The sequence below is a fragment of the Amia ocellicauda genome, chromosome 5 (assembly GCF_036373705.1).
Source record: "Amia ocellicauda isolate fAmiCal2 chromosome 5, fAmiCal2.hap1, whole genome shotgun sequence".
Classification (NCBI taxonomy): domain Eukaryota; kingdom Metazoa; phylum Chordata; class Actinopteri; order Amiiformes; family Amiidae; genus Amia; species Amia ocellicauda.
The window spans coordinates 31,240,986-31,257,072 of NC_089854.1; the positions used below are offsets into that span (position 1 = coordinate 31,240,986).

The window sequence follows — 16,087 nt, forward strand, 5'->3', positions numbered from 1 at the left end:
AAGTGAAGAGGCAACTCTGGGATGTTGGCGTTTTAGGCAGAGTTGCAAAGAAAAAGCCATATCTCAGACTGGCCAATACAAAGATAAGATTAAGATAGGCAAAAGAACACAGACACTGTCAGAAGAAGATTGGAGAAAAGTGTTATGGACAGACAAATCTAAGTTTGAGGTGTTCGGATCACAAAGAAGAACAGTCGTGAGACGCAGACCTAATGAAAAGATGCTGGAGGAGTGCTTGATACCATCTGTCAAGCATGCACAGCAAATTTGAATGTTCGAATTTAACACCATGAGTGTTCAATTTAACACTTTTGAAGTGTACATATGGGAACCACCACAAAAGTGTTAAATCAACACTTTGAGTGTTCAACATAAACACCACATCAGTGCTAATAGCACTGTGCTCAGTGTTGACCCAACACTAGGTAGAGTCTAAAATGTACTCTGTACCAGTGTAAGCAGCACTACACCGCACTATATAATTAGCAAATTTAACACGGTAGGTGTTAAAATCAACCCTTTTAAAGTGTACATGGACGTCCATCCAAAAAGTTTTAAATCAACAATTCTAGCAGTCCTTATATATATATATATATATATATATAAAATGTATTGTAATCTCATTGGTTTTATACTTAACTTTTAAGTAAATAAGTAAATACCCAGACCCAGTAAGACAAGCAAACTGATCATGCATATACAGATCATGCTCAAAAGCACCACCACAAGCAGAGAAATAGACAAAAGAAAAAAAAAATTGGTAGATGTTGACGCAAACACATTACTTCGAATTTAGGGTAGAAAAACATAAATATAAATACACTCACCTAAAGGATTATTAGGAACACCATACTAATACTGTGTTTGACCCCCTTTCGCCTTCAGAACTGCCTTAATTCTACGTGGCATTGATTCAACAAGGTGCTGAAAGCATTCTTTAGAAATGTTGGCCCATATTGATAGGATAGCATCTTGCAGTTGATGGAGATTTGTGGGATGCACATCCAGGGCACGAAGCTCCCGTTCCACCACATCCCAAAGATGCTCTATTGGGTTGAGATCTGGTGACTGTGGGTCCAGTTTAGTACAGTGAACTCATTGTAATGTTCAAGAAACCAATTTGAAATGATTCGACCTTTGTGACATGGTGCATTATCCTGCTGGAAGTAGCCATCAGAGGATGGGTACATGGTGGTCATAAAGGGATGGACATGGTCAGAAACAATGCTCAGGTAGGCCGTGGCATTTAAACGATGCCCAATTGGCACTAAGGGGCCTAAAGTGTGCCAAGAAAACATCCCCCACACCATTACACCACCACCACCAGCCTGCACAGTGGTAACAAGGCATGATGGATCCATGTTCTCATTCTGTTTACACCAAATTCTGACTCTACCATCTGAATGTCTCAACAGAAATCGAGTGATTGGTTGGTTAGATAATTGCATTAATGAGAAATTGAACAGGTGTTCCTAATAATCCTTTAGGTGAGTGTATATTGGTGGGTAAAGACACATTTTATACTCAAACAATAATTGCTTTACAATAATTCATATTTACACATACTTAAGCGCTTAAATAAAATAAAAAAAATAAATAACACAAATTATTCTGGAAACTACCACAATGCATTGTGGGAAAGTTTCATTATTTGGTTTTACACTAGTACAGTGTTAATTCAACACTCTTTATTTTGACACTCAGTATTAACCCTGAATCTCAAAATGGTTTAACTCTGTGTGTTAATTTCACCCAATGAGTGTTGAAACAACACTGATTTTTAACACTACATTTTAACACTGTAATTTTAACACTATAGATTTTGCTGTGTGGTGGAGGTGATGTGATGGTCTGGGGTGCTTTGGTGGTGGTCAATTGGGAGGTTTGTACAGGGTAAAAGGGATCTTAAAGAAGGAAGGCTATCACTCCATTTTGCAACGCCATGCCATACCCTGTGGACGGCGTTTGATTGGAGCCAATTTCCTCCTACAACAGGACAATGACCCACAGGACAGCTCCAAACTATGCAAGAACTATTTAGGGAAGAAGCAGTCGGTTGGTATTCTGTCTATAATGGAGTGGCCAGCACAGTCACCGGATCTCAACCCTATTGAGCTGTTGTGGGAGCAGCTTGACCGTATGGTACATAAGAAGTGCCCATCAAGCCAATTCAACTTGTGGGAGGTGCTTCAGGAAGCATGGGGTGAAATCTCTTCAGATTACCAACAAATTGTCAACAAATTGACAGCTAGAATGCCAAAGGTCTGCAAGGCTGTAGTTGCTGCAAATGGAGGATTCTTTGACGAAAGCAAAGTTTGAAGGACACAATTATTATTTCAATTAAAAATCATTATTTCTAACCTTGTCAATGACTATAATTCCTATTCATTTTTCTATATTTCCTATTGAAACTCATTTAATTTATGTTTTCATGGAAAACAAGGACATTTCTAAGTGACCTCAAACTTTTGAATGGTAGTGTACATACAAACACCATATGCCACATCATTGTTAGGTAATATCCTCACAATGATTCCCATGGTGCATCTCGTTTGGTAATATTTAATTGTAACAAGAAATAAATCAAATTAGTTCTAAGTGAGGGTTTATCACATTCTGTTCATTCATTGCATCACAAAACTAGACAGTTATCCAGTTTGCGTCTTAAATTATGAATCTATTAAATGTTAATTAAATACCCATTGTGCTTTAGCTAGAAATACCTTAACTGAAAATATTTAAAAAGCAACCCAGTTTGTTAAGTACTGAATACATGTTTCAGTCTAATTGATGAAGTAACGGATGAATGACATTAATATCCCGCAGCACAGCACATTTTAAGTGTAAAGAAGAAACTGCATTAACATCAGCCGCCTCTATCATTTAATATGGTTATGAGTCAATTAATACATGTCGTTTTCTTCAGGGGAAATAAGAACAACAGCAATTTGCATGGCAACAAAATAATTGTGGGTATGACACGCAAGTTCATTGTAATTGATGATAATCATTTATTTTACTTGATGAAGGAGGTTGATATTTAAATACTAGAGAGTGCAGACTTCATTACGCTGCATCCTGACCTATGACCTCTTGAGTAGCTCTTGTGTTTAACAAACTATTATTTATCTAATACTGACTCGCACAGGTGCCAGAGGGCTCCAGAGAAGTGCTGAAAAGTCTGAATCAGTCAAGACTGCCATCAGCACATTTCAAAATCATCCAGCACAGCTTCAGAAAGTAAAACAGCTTTACCTTTACCATACCTTCTTTATGATGTTTTACAGTTTAATAGAAACCACTTTTTAGCTATTCTAAGAGGCAAGACATATTTGGTATGGAAACCTAAAATAAATTAACCACGAAATGGGAATCCAGTGGATTTGCTGTAGATGTATAATTTACTTTTGGTAATTGTGTAGTACTGTTCAGATTCAGTTGTAAATCGATCATGTTTAGAGCAATCTCCCTTACATCGTTTGAACGAAAACAGAAGGGTCCATAGCTGTCAAAGAAGGTGTTTCTGGGATAGCTAATCGATACTGCTTGTTAACCAATCTGATCCTTGAGTTGTCCGATTCCTTTCAGGCACTTCACTGTAAATACATACAAGACAGCTAATTGGTTTTAAGCAACAGGCATCAGCTTGTTACTGACATCCCTTAACAAAATCTTGATAAACATTCAGTGTATGGAAAACATCATTCTGCACAATTGCTCCCCACAGTGTGTCAAAGACACTGATGTAGAGGGCAACACTGGGGCCTAGTTGTTCAATATCCTTTGTTCAGTGTTTTTAACTTAGCTAGTACAATTGAATTGACAATGTATATGTCAGCTTTAACAATACACACACCACATCTGTAGCACAATTGTTTCTTATGCAAACTGTAGGCCACCTTGGTAAGGGTCTCTGCTCAGAAATAAATAATGATAATACTAATAATGCATAGCAGAATCATTTATAGCTAATTATCTTGTTTAGGTCTTTATTCAATGTGAGAATTAGAGGATATTTTACAAAGTGCGATTGATTTGATTTTGAAAAAATATTATAAAATGTGTGGAAGCTAAATTGCAAAATATAGTTTTGAGAGGGATGACATAATAGCTAAACCACATTTTTCCACCTTCAAAACTTTGTTTCATAAACTCAAAAACAAATTGACTAAAGGCATGTTAAAATGCTTCATTTTATAAATCAAGTGTCAAGCATGTGCCCTCCTCCAGTTTGGTAGCTGCCAACCCTCTATATACATATGTGTAGGTGGGTAAATCGTTTCATAGTCTTATTGACTTGACTCTTCATCCCAGACCTAACCAATTACCTGGCTGTCAAAGGCTCTACCTCCTTCATCTCTAACAAAGCTCCCTTCTGACTGGCAAGGCTATCTCTGCTGTTCCCTTCACATTCGTCAGTAGAAACAGCACATTCTCGATTTCAGGTCTTGTCAGGAAATGAATGGAAACTTTGCACAAAGCAAGAGAATACACTGAGAATAAAACAAAGGAACGAAAAAAAGAAAACAAAGACTTTCATTTTGAAATTGTAAGCATTGGAAAATGTCTGGCAAGCATTTCACCTCTCTTTCAGAACATCTTCAATTCACTCTGCCAGTCAGTCCGGGAATAAGTGCGGCCCTAAAATTGCAGTGCAGAAGGCAGACATCTTCTCTTTATATGTTTGGAGAAGAAGTTTGGAAATAAACTTTTAAACGCTAGGAGCATATGCATATATTCTGGTGATCTTTACCCAGAATTAATTTCTCTAAAACCATTTTTCTTCCAGTAGGTGGGCAAACTACGGCCTGCCTAAGAGAGTTTGATCCAGCCCGTGGGCATTCATCCAAATAATAAAATCACCTGCATACTATGAGTTTGTTATGCAGGAGTAACCAACTATCCTGAAATACACACACATTTCTGTACGTGGCAGTGTAGAGCGCTTGACCAGCCACGTTGTTTTGTAGCCCTCAGTGCGTGCTCGCAATCCTGCAACAGTTTTTGCGACTTTGCATTTGGAGTGGATTGTTCTGGGACATTTACATGACCTCGGCGTGAAGCTACAGGGAAACGATGTATTTGTGCATGAGCTGTACAACTATGTAAAAGCATTCAGAGCTAAGCTTGTGCTATTCACCAGTCAGGTTAATGATATGACATTTAATCACTTTCCAACTCTGGCAGTGAAATATAGCGCTATTCTAAGCGACTTGGGTGCGGAGTTTTCAAGGCGATTCTCTGACTTTGTTAAGATTGAGGACTCACTGGAGCTTATCGATCTCCAGTGTGACACTACACTGAGGGATAAGTTTGACACAACCACTCTTCAACCACCGAGTTTTAGGCGTCATTAAATTAGACGTGACAGCAGGCTCAGAAGATGCTGGGTCTATTTGGCTCGACTTATGTGTGTGAGCAAAACTTCTCTGTGATGAACTACAATATATCCAAACACAGATCTCAGTTAATTGATGAATATTTGATGAATATTTGGCCTCTATACTGCAGATCTCAGCAGCAAAAATGGTACCTGACTTTGATAAACTTGCAAAGCAGGCTGATCAGCTTCACTGTTCACACTGACTTGCTTACATGGTCAAGGCTAGTCAGGTTGTTAGGGCTTCTCAAGGCTTGTTGTACAATTTTGCTTTATATATGTATATTCCCACATTGCACTGTTCGTGATTGTATGTGCCTGATGCAGAAAATGCCCAAGTGGTGATATGGAAGTATGGAAAGTCACTCTCAATGTGTTTGTTTATTAAAGCCTGTTAATGGTAATCTATTGAATGTGCTTTGAAATTGCTATTATTCAGATTGTCTGTCTTTATTGAAAAACCTATTGAATTATTTAAAAACATTGCTCAAACTTATATATATTGATTGTAAGAGTGTGCTATTTGAATGACAGCAGTCAGTCACAGGTAATAAAGGGCTGTGATTGAATTTAGATGCCTTATGAATACATTATGGTAAAATATATATTGTTACTTGATATAGTGTTACTTGAAAAATGTGTGTGGCCCACCAACCAAAAAGACCCATTGTGGCCCCTTAGCCAAAAAGTTTTCCCACCCCTGGCTTAGACACATGTTCAGACAGAGTTAAGATAGGGGATGTGCATACTTTGGATTGCCACTCAATGGAATTCAATGAACACAAGTTTACACCCCAGTTGTCTAAACCCATTGTCAGTCTACTGGAATCGCTACAGTTTCCTCTAGGCTGAATCAGTCAACAAACTCAGTGTTCAACAAATTCTAAAAAAAATAAACTACAATTGATCAATGTGTAAAGGTTAATGAAAATTGTTCAACTAATTAAATTAATTCAGAGATTAACATTGTTTGATATGAAGGATGTGAATACTTTGAACTAGAGCTGTATATTGATCCTCTGTTTCTTTAAAGGAAAACTACAGGCTCCCTATGTTGTTATGTTCAAGCAAACATGTTCACAAGCTGTGTGTCCCATTGTATATCTGTTCAACACAAACATGACCTCATTACTCCCTTCCCATTCAGTTCCTAGTGTCTGCCAGCCAATTAAATGTATAGTAAAAAGTATTCTAGTTTTGGGAAAGAACTGGCTTTCCCTTTAACTTGGCAATTGTTGTAGTGTAGGGTAGGGAGTTGTTTCTTATAAATCCTGTAAAGGGTAAGCTGGTTTCAAACAATCTGAAAGTCATATTTATAAATATATGGCATGGCGTGAGCTGTGGCCATTTGGGGTCAAGGCCTGAACTGGTGTAATACATGGTCGTTTAAAGAGGACAGGTGTGGGCACTCTGCACAGCATGACAGGTGTGTATGTGACATGCTGTTTTCACCGCCATGCAGTGTGTAAGATGGTAAGATGGGTTAACCACGCCTTCATGTACCACTCCCACTGTCACTGTCACTATATTTATATATTTATCAAAAATAATTAAAAAGATCAATAGCAGAACGATGCAGAAATATGTAACAGTGTGGTTATGCCAGTGGGTTTGTAATGTGGTAACCTAATAAGACAGCATTTAAAGTCTTTGTCATTGCCCCGTTTAAGAATTAATCTAATTCAATGAAAGCTTTGGAAATCTAAAGCTGCGTGTGCTACCTACTGCAAATGAGCAAAGCAGCAGGATTAAGGAGGCACTTCTCACTCTCTGTGGAGAACACAGCAAGAAATATTAAACTTCAAAAGCAAGAAAGCCTTCTGAAATAGTATTGTGGGCTTTTTATTCACGATCATTGGGCCAGCAACAATTTAAAGCGTTAGAGTGTTAGAGGATGCAATTGGAAAACATGACTTTTTTTTTTTGGCTTCTGCTGCAGTCGGTAGATGCCCGTAAAGAATCTGTGCTTTGTTGTTGCTAAGCAGAGTGGAAGTTACTAAGCTATGGTAAAGTCGGAATTTAGACTTCCGAGGTTTCTGAGGAAAGGGAAAATGGTTATTTACGTGATAGCCATCCCATTTCATTTTAGGAGGTTTAAAGTACCTTTGAAAATGAAACACTGCGGGAGTAATACGTGCTGAAATATTCAGCATATTATTCATAAGCTCATTCAGACTGCATTCCAATTACAGTGAATCTGGTTTCCTTGAAAGGAAAATAAACAGGAGCATTTTATTTATTCTATAAGAAAGGAAATGAAACCCCATGATCTTAAAAGATGAAAATCAAGCAGGAGAGAAAGAAACCGAGCTTTCCTCATTTGGCAATGGATTCTTTATATAAAAAATAATTCAATAAATAACCTATATCCTCAAATAATGAGGTAGTCAAGAGCTGCTTATCAAGGCACAGGATGCATTTTAGCTACTTTCTCCCTTCCACATTTTTACGAACCAAAATGCATTGTGAAATGAAGCTCAATCACTCTTATGATTCTGCTAATTACACAGAGTGTGAACCGTTCATCGTACTGTGGTTGAAATGCGTGTGTTTGACTTTTTTTCATCTTTCTCCCTTGCACGCAATGCGTTTGTGAATGTCCATAAATAATATATCTGTGAATTCCGCACACTGTATGCATTACACAGACCTCCGGTAGCATTAAAATGCAGGTTTCATTGTAAACACTGTGCCTGCTTTGGAAAGCTCCCCAAGATATATAAAAGGTCTGTCGCACAGCAGTGTTCAAAGTCAACTCGAGCCACACAAAGGACGTTCGTGACTGAGGAGTGAAAGCCCCATAGTTTTGAAAGGCATTACTGTGGGAGACCGTGTATATTGTCACGGTTAACACGGTGAAAGATGAAAAAGCAAGTACTATAAATAAATAAACAATCAATCGATCAAACCAAGATGGCAAGACACTCAAGGCCTTTATATATGCCTGTGATGTACAAGCAAATGGCCAAGAAAGATGGTTTGTGTGTGTGGGAGGAGGGGGGGGCAGGCATTACCTAAATCTACACAGAATTACTGTATATATACCTGAGGAAATAGTAGTTCCATCTTTCCTGTTATTCAATATTATACTCATACATATCTCCTTTTGTGTAAGGTTCTGAATTGCTTGTCCTCTGTTATGCAATCATTCTTGTTTTCTGTTGTCGTTGCTGCACAGAACATTACGTTTCAGATAAGTCTTGATCTAATATACTTTTACTCTGAAGGGCCAGGGTTTGCAAGGCAGCTACATTGTCCTCTAAAAGCACATTCCACATTTCCATAGAAAGGCTAGGTGGTTCACTCACTTATACACAGTCCTATTCGACAGCTAGTGCTGGCTGTTCCGGGTTAATTAAGTAATGTTTCTGTGTGATCTGTAATTTTCCAGACCAGCTGAATTCCATTTTGTCACTCAGATGCAATTAACAGTTCAGTATCAAATACGTTCCATGCCTTAATGGAACAGTCAATGGATAATCATATCCCCATTTCACATCCAAAGTAACAGCTGTAGCAACATTGTCTTAGAATTGGAACGCAAGAGAGAGTGGGAGGGTAGGTATAAAATCAGTTGTATATGAATAATGTAAGAAGAAATCCCAAAAGTGCTTCAGATTGAATGTGTTTGGTGTCATCTCCCCCTGCTTTTCTACGAGAGGAGCAAAGTAACAAAAGTTCTTCTAAAATGGCAGTGTTGAATTAAATGAAACCATTCCCATCGGTACATATTCCGATTATACTGAGATTATTTTTCTCTATAAACTGAACAACCCTGCCGGTCTGGAGAAAATAAACAATGCCATAATCCATGACATCATCTGTTTTTTCGAGTCACATCCAGGAAAACCTGCATGTGTATGAACATATCTATCTTCAGCAGTACAACAAGCATTTCATGAATAATACAGTAGGTGGCAGCACCAGTAACAAGCATCTGATCTGAATATTAGAAAGGTATCAATTAAGATGAGGTTAAAGCATATAATGACAGGAGCAATAATTCTGGAGGCCAGAAAACTCTATCCTTTTCAGTGTCCGATTTTAAGCCAGAATCTGGGTCATAATGGATTAACACAATCATCAACAGGAATGATAGTCCCTTTATTTTAGCCACTAAGTAGAATAACCCAGGTTTGCTTGCATATTAGTAACTATAGCTACTATTAAGCATTTTGCTCCCATTGTACTTTTACACTTGGTTTTTGTTAATCAGTAAGATTTTATATCAGGTTGTATACTTTTTGGGTCATATATATTTGTATTTTGGGGTTTTATTATCATTGTTGTGTACATAAGAACATAAGAACATAAGAAAGTTTACAAACGAGAGGAGGCCATTCGACCCATTGTGCTAGTTTGGTGTTCATTAATATCTAAGTGATCCAAGGATCCTATCCAGTCTATTTTTAAATGTTCCCAAACTTTCAGCTTCAGTCACATCGCTGGGGAGTTTGTTCCAGATTGTGACAACTCTCTGTGTGAAGAAGTGTCTCCTGTTTTCCGTTTTGAATGCCTTGAAGCCCAATTTCCATTTGTGTCCCGGGTGCGTGTGTCCCTGCTGATCTGGAAAAGCTCCTCTGGTTTGATGTGGTCGATGCCTTTCATGATTTTGAAGACTTGGATCAAGTCCCCACGTAGTCTCCTCTGTTCCAGGGTGAAAAGGTTCAGTTCCTCAGTCTCTCAGTAGGACATTCCCTTCAGACCTGGAATAAGTCTGGCTGCTCTCCTCTGAACTGCCTCTAGAGCAGCGATATCTTTCTTGAAGTGTGGAGCCCAGAACTGCACACAGTATCCAGATGAGCTCTAACTAGTGCATTGTACAGTCTGAACATTACTGCCCTTGTTTTAAATTCTACACTTTTGACAATATACCCTAACATCCTGTTTGCCTTTTTTATTGCTTCCCCACATTGCTTGGATGGAGAAAGTGAGGAGTCCACATAGACTCCTAGGTCTTTCTCATGCGATACTTCATCTAGTTCTATTCCTCCCATAGTGTAATTATAGTGGACATTTTTGTTACCTGTATGTAATACCTTGCACTTGTCCACATTGAATTTCATTTGCCAGGTGTCAACCCACAACTGAATATTATCTAAGTCCCTTTGAATAGCCTGTGCTGCCAAGATTGTATCTGCTGAGCCACCTATTTTAGTATCATCTGCAAATTTGACAAGTTTGCTAACAATCCCAGAGTCCAGATCATTAATATAGATTACAAAAAGCAAAGGCCCTAGTACTGATCCCTGTGGAACTCCACTAACAACCTCACTCCAGTTAGAAGTGACTCCTCTAATCGACACCCTCTGTTTCCTATACATCAACCAGTTCATAATCCATGTACTTACATTACCCTGAATGCCTACAGCTTCCAATTTGAGGATCAGTATTTGGTGTGGAACCTTATCAAAAGCTTTCTGAAAATCTAAGTATATCATATCATATGCTTTTCACAGCTGCAGTTGCATGTTCAAAAAATTCTAATAAATTAGTAAGACATGATCTGCCTCATCTAAACCCATGTTGACTATCTCCAAGAATATGGTTTTCATTGAGATGCTCCTCTATTTTCTGTCTAATCATTTTTTCCAACATTTTACAGGTGATGCAGGTGAGACTGATTGGTCTGTAATTTCCTGGCTCAGTTTTGTCCCCTTTCTTGTGGATTGGTATGACATTTGCTCTCCTCCTATTGACCGCTTGCTGTTGTAATATTGAAAAAAGCTCTTTGCATCCATCCATTTTCAACTAACTCTGTATCCAGTGTGCTCCAGTCTAACTCTTCTAAGTGCCGTCTCATACCTTCAAGGTTTGCTTTTCTAAAATTGTAGATCATTGTTTTAGACTTGGTCCTTGTTTTTTGAAAGAGTGCCTCAAAGCTAACCATATTGTGATCACAGCTTGCCATTGGTTCTCTAACTAGTGTCCCTCTGACTCTATCTTTGTCATTTGAAAATATCAAGTCAATGCATGTACGCTCTCTGGTTGGTTCCCTGACAAATTGAGTTAGAAAGCAGTCATTTACCATCTCAACCATTTCTATTTCTGCTTCTGTAGTCCCGACTGGGCTTTCCCAGTCTACGTTTGGGAAATTGAAATCCCCCATTATAACAGCCACATCCTTGCTACATTCAGTCCTGATTACACTGTACAATGCAGCATCTTTCTGAATATCTGAGTTTGGTGGCCTGTAACACTCCTACCACTAATCCTCCAGATCTCTTGTTCAAAAGTTTCACCCACAAAGATTCTGTTCCTTTACTGGGATCTAATACAAGTTCTTCTGCCTCAATGTCATTTTTCACATATATTGCTACCCCACCCCCTCTTCGATTTTGCCTGTCTCCTAAACTGTGTGTATCCTTTCAACTTGTATTCATCCCCATAATTTTCTGTAATCCATGTTTCTGTCACTCCTACAACATCATAGTCACACACCAGCACTGTGGCTTCCAAGTCTAACATCTTGTTCCTTATACTCCTGGCATTGAGGTACAAACATTTCAGGACTTTCCTATTGGCAGTTTCCCTTGGTTTTCTTTCCTTAGTGGAACATCTCCCATTGTCAGAGCTCCCTGCCCCCCTGGTTCCTAGTTTAAATGATTCTCAATTTCACTGCACATACGCTCTCCCAATGCATTAGCCCCGCTTCTGTTTAGATGTAGACCATCCAGTTTGTACAGGTCCCGTCTATCCCAGAAGAAAGACCAATGCTCCATAAACCTAAACCCCTCTTCCCTACACCAAGCTTTCAACCACGTGTTAAACTTTCCAATCTCTGCCTGTCTCCCTGGCCATGCACCTGGTACTGGAAGAATTTCGGAGAAAACTACAGTGGAGGACCTGCTCTTTAGTTTCTTTCCTATCTCTTTAAATCTGTGTTGCAGAACCTCTGTCCTACCTTTTCCTATGTCATTGGTTCCAATGTGGACCATGACCAGTGGATTCCCCCCGGCTTTGGCCAGTAGCCCGTCTACTAGTTTAGGGAGATCTGCAACCTGAGCACCAGGCAGGCAAGATACCATGCGGGTCTCCTTGTCACTAGAGCACACTGTGTGATCTACACCTCTAAGAATTGAGTCTCCTACTATAACTACCTCCCTCTTCTGGGGGGAGTGGGCACCATGGTGCTCTGGTGCTCAGCTGCCCCCCCATCACCCTCTGAGCTGTCACTATCCAACTCGGTGTCCAGCAGTTGGAACCTGTTGGGCAATTCAAGCTCTTGTGATGTCTCTAAGGGGTGTGTTCGCCCTTTTCTGTGGTTACGACCTACTGTAACCCAGCAGTTCTCTATGCTGTCCTGCTCTAAGGTCTCAACTCTCTTAGGTTTTGGCGTGCACACCATCTCTCTCATGGGCTGATTGACCAATTCTTCTCTATCACTAATACAGCGCAGATCGACAAGCTGAGCCTCAAGATCACGAACCTTGATCTCTAGGATTTCAACATGCCGAAACGTTCACAAATTAAGCCTTCTTGGATGAGTTCATCCAGGAAGGCAATCGTTCTGCAAACCTGACACTGTAGTGACCACATGCTTCTAAATGTTACTTTTTTTTTTTTGTTTCTTTATACTTCTCTTGGTTCCTACTGCTAGTCAACTGTCTAACTTTTGTCAGCGAGAAACAGCACAGTTCTTTCTCAACAGCTGCTTTAAGTAGCTTTTGTCTACCTACCCCCAATTCACACCTAACTGGCCCCACCTGGCTCCTCCTGCAACAGAATTCCTGCTAGTCCTAGACAGAAACTCCCTTCTACAACCTGTTTACTTTCACCAATTCAGCTGAACTGAATTGACTTCAATTTAGGCAAACTACAGATAATGCTAATGTCAATTTAAGGCAAACTTAAAACAAAATGAGCAATGCTAAGACTATTCTGAAACTAGTCAAACAACAAGATGGCTACCTCTCACCTGTACTCTCCTGTCTCTCTCTGTGGCAACTTGTAAATACTTCTATGTACTAAACACAGAGTGTGGATGCCATGGATACCTCATACATATTGCTCCCAATCTCAACCGGCAAAATTAATACTTTTAAGAATCATTAAACCTTAACAGTAATATACCCATGAGGTACAAACTCGTGGTATACCTAGGGTAAGCATTATGTACGATCATTGTGGAATTTACATTAATTCTAGGGCTCTGGAGAGTTGGCCAATGGAAATCAATATTCACTGCGTTCAAAGTCATTGCTAGCCTATAAATTAATGTCACTTGCACCAACTAATTTCGTTGAAACATTTATTCCTAAATTAATAGAATTCAGAACATATTTTTTTTCTAGGCAGCACTGGCGGACCGTTTCTGTCAACAATCGCTTGTTTCACTAGGGACATTATAGCTTGGGGAACAAAGAGTTTTGAATAATGCTTTCACCAAGACATCATTACTTAGGCAGTTCAGAGTACTGTATTTTGTGATATCAATATTACTGTGTAGGAGAGGCTCCGACATAAACAAAATTGGACTCTTTGGCATTTAAAGACCGTGGTAATGTAAAGTGCTTTTTAATAACTGTGTTTTTATCTTCATTGTCCTTTAAGTTGTTCAAACCCCTGCAAGCGGATGTCTTGTTTTCCGCATTCAACCCTTAATAAAAATTAAAGCGGTTCCTAAGCAGTAAGATATGGTTATTTATAGCTACTCTCCCAGGCTGGTACTGTAGTCATAATTGCTCCCCTACTGTGAAAAATGAATTTGAGGAGCAGCAGATAGCAGTCACATGCTGTTGTTTATACAAAAAATGACTCCCACCACATTCTGTCCAACTCATTTCTTCTATACAGTGACTGACTCTTTGAGCAGGCATTATAAACATATTAGTATACAATTAACAATTAAACACACTGTTCTTTAACTAACCCTGTCGGGGGGTAATGTAGCTGGCATTCATTTGGCTTGGTTTCTAGCGTGTGACACCATTTTGTCGCTTGTGAAGGATAGAGCTGTGTGTTGTCATCGTTCCACTGCTTCTTAACTGAGTTGATGCAGTTGTCTGTTTGATTCTTTCCCTTGAGATTAAAAAAAGTACTTTGTCTTTTAATTGGATTTTGTTGGAAAACATCGAGACTCGAGGTATGGCTGCCTTCTTCATCTATTTAGCCTCCTCAGTGATTGTGCAGTCAATAATCGCTTTGATTGTTTGTTTCTGAACAGGCATTGTTATCCAGAGGAGTTTATCCCCTTTAGCCATCCATGAGCTATGTTAAATATATATATATATATATATATATATACACTCACCTAAAGGATTATTAGGAACACCTGTTCAATTTCTCATTAATGCAATTATCTAACCAACCAATCACATGGCAGTTGCTTCAATGCATTTAGGGGTGTGGTCCTGGTCAAGACAATCTCCTGAACTCCAAACTGAATGTCTGAATGGGAAAGAAAGGTGATTTAAGCAATTTTGAGTGTGGCATGGTTGTTGGTGCCAGACGGGCCGGTCTGAGTATTTCACAATCTGCTCAGTTACTGGGATTTTCACACACAACCATTTCTAGGGTTTACAAAGAATGGTGTGAAAAGGGAAAAACATCCAGTATGCGGCAGTCCTGTGGGCGAAAATGCCTTGTTGATGCTAGAGGTCAGAGGAGAATGGGCCGACTGATTCAAGCTGATAGAAGAGCAACTTTGACTGAAATAACCACTCGTTACAACCGAGGTATGCAGCAAAGCATTTGTGAAGCCACAACACGTACAACCTTGAGGCGGATGGGCTACAACAGCAGAAGACCCCACCGGGTACCACTCATCTCCACTACAAATAGGAAAAAGAGGCTACAATTTGCACAAGCTCACCAAAATTGGACAGTTGAAGACTGGAAAAATGTTGCCTGGTCTGATGAGTCTCGATTTCTGTTGAGACATTCAGATGGTAGAGTCAGAATTTGGCGTAAACAGAATGAGAACATGGATCCATCATGCCTTGTTACCACTGTGCAGGCTGGTGGTGGTGGTGTAATGGTGTGGGGGATGTTTTCTTGGCACACTTTAGGCCCCTTATAGTGCCAATTGGGCATCGTTTAAATGCCACGACCTACCTGAGCATTGTTTCTGACCATGTCCATCCCTTTATGACCACCATGTACCCATCCTCTGATGGCTACTTCCAGCAGGATAATGCACCATGTCACAAAGGTCCAATCATTTCAAATTGGTTTCTTGAACATGACAATGAATTCACTGTACTACACTGGCCCCCACAGTCACCAGATCTCAACCCAATAGAGCATCTTTGGGATGTGGTGGAACGGGAGCTTCGTGCCCTGGATGTGCATCCCACAAATCTCCATCAACTGCAAGATGCTATCCTATCAATATGGGCCAACATTTCTAAAGAATGCTTTCAGCACCTTGTTGAATCAATGCCACGTAGAATTAAGGCAGTTCTGAAGGCGAAAGGGGGTCAAACACAGTATTAGTATGGTGTTCCTAATAATCCTTTAGGTGAGTGTATATATATGTGTGTGTCAATTGTAGTGGTTCAGACAGACAGCTGTCAAGATTGTACTAATCAATATGAACATAAATAAGGTGACAAAGTAGCAGGCAGTTCAGATCATCTTACCTATTTGGTGGATCGGCACATTATTGATCGATGAATTCCATCCAGTCAGTTTGTAAAAGGGTCTCTGGGAATGGGCTTCAAAAACAGGGATGCACAGTTTGCTCCAGGAGCCCAAATAAAATAC

General features: G+C 39.5%; 1 protein-coding gene across 3 annotated transcripts in view; it reads left to right on the forward strand.

Annotated features, from left to right (window-relative positions):
- ca10a (carbonic anhydrase Xa) overlaps positions 1-16,087 on the forward strand; it is a 200,908-nt gene that overhangs the window by 163,505 nt on the left and 21,316 nt on the right. The window lies entirely within an intron of this gene.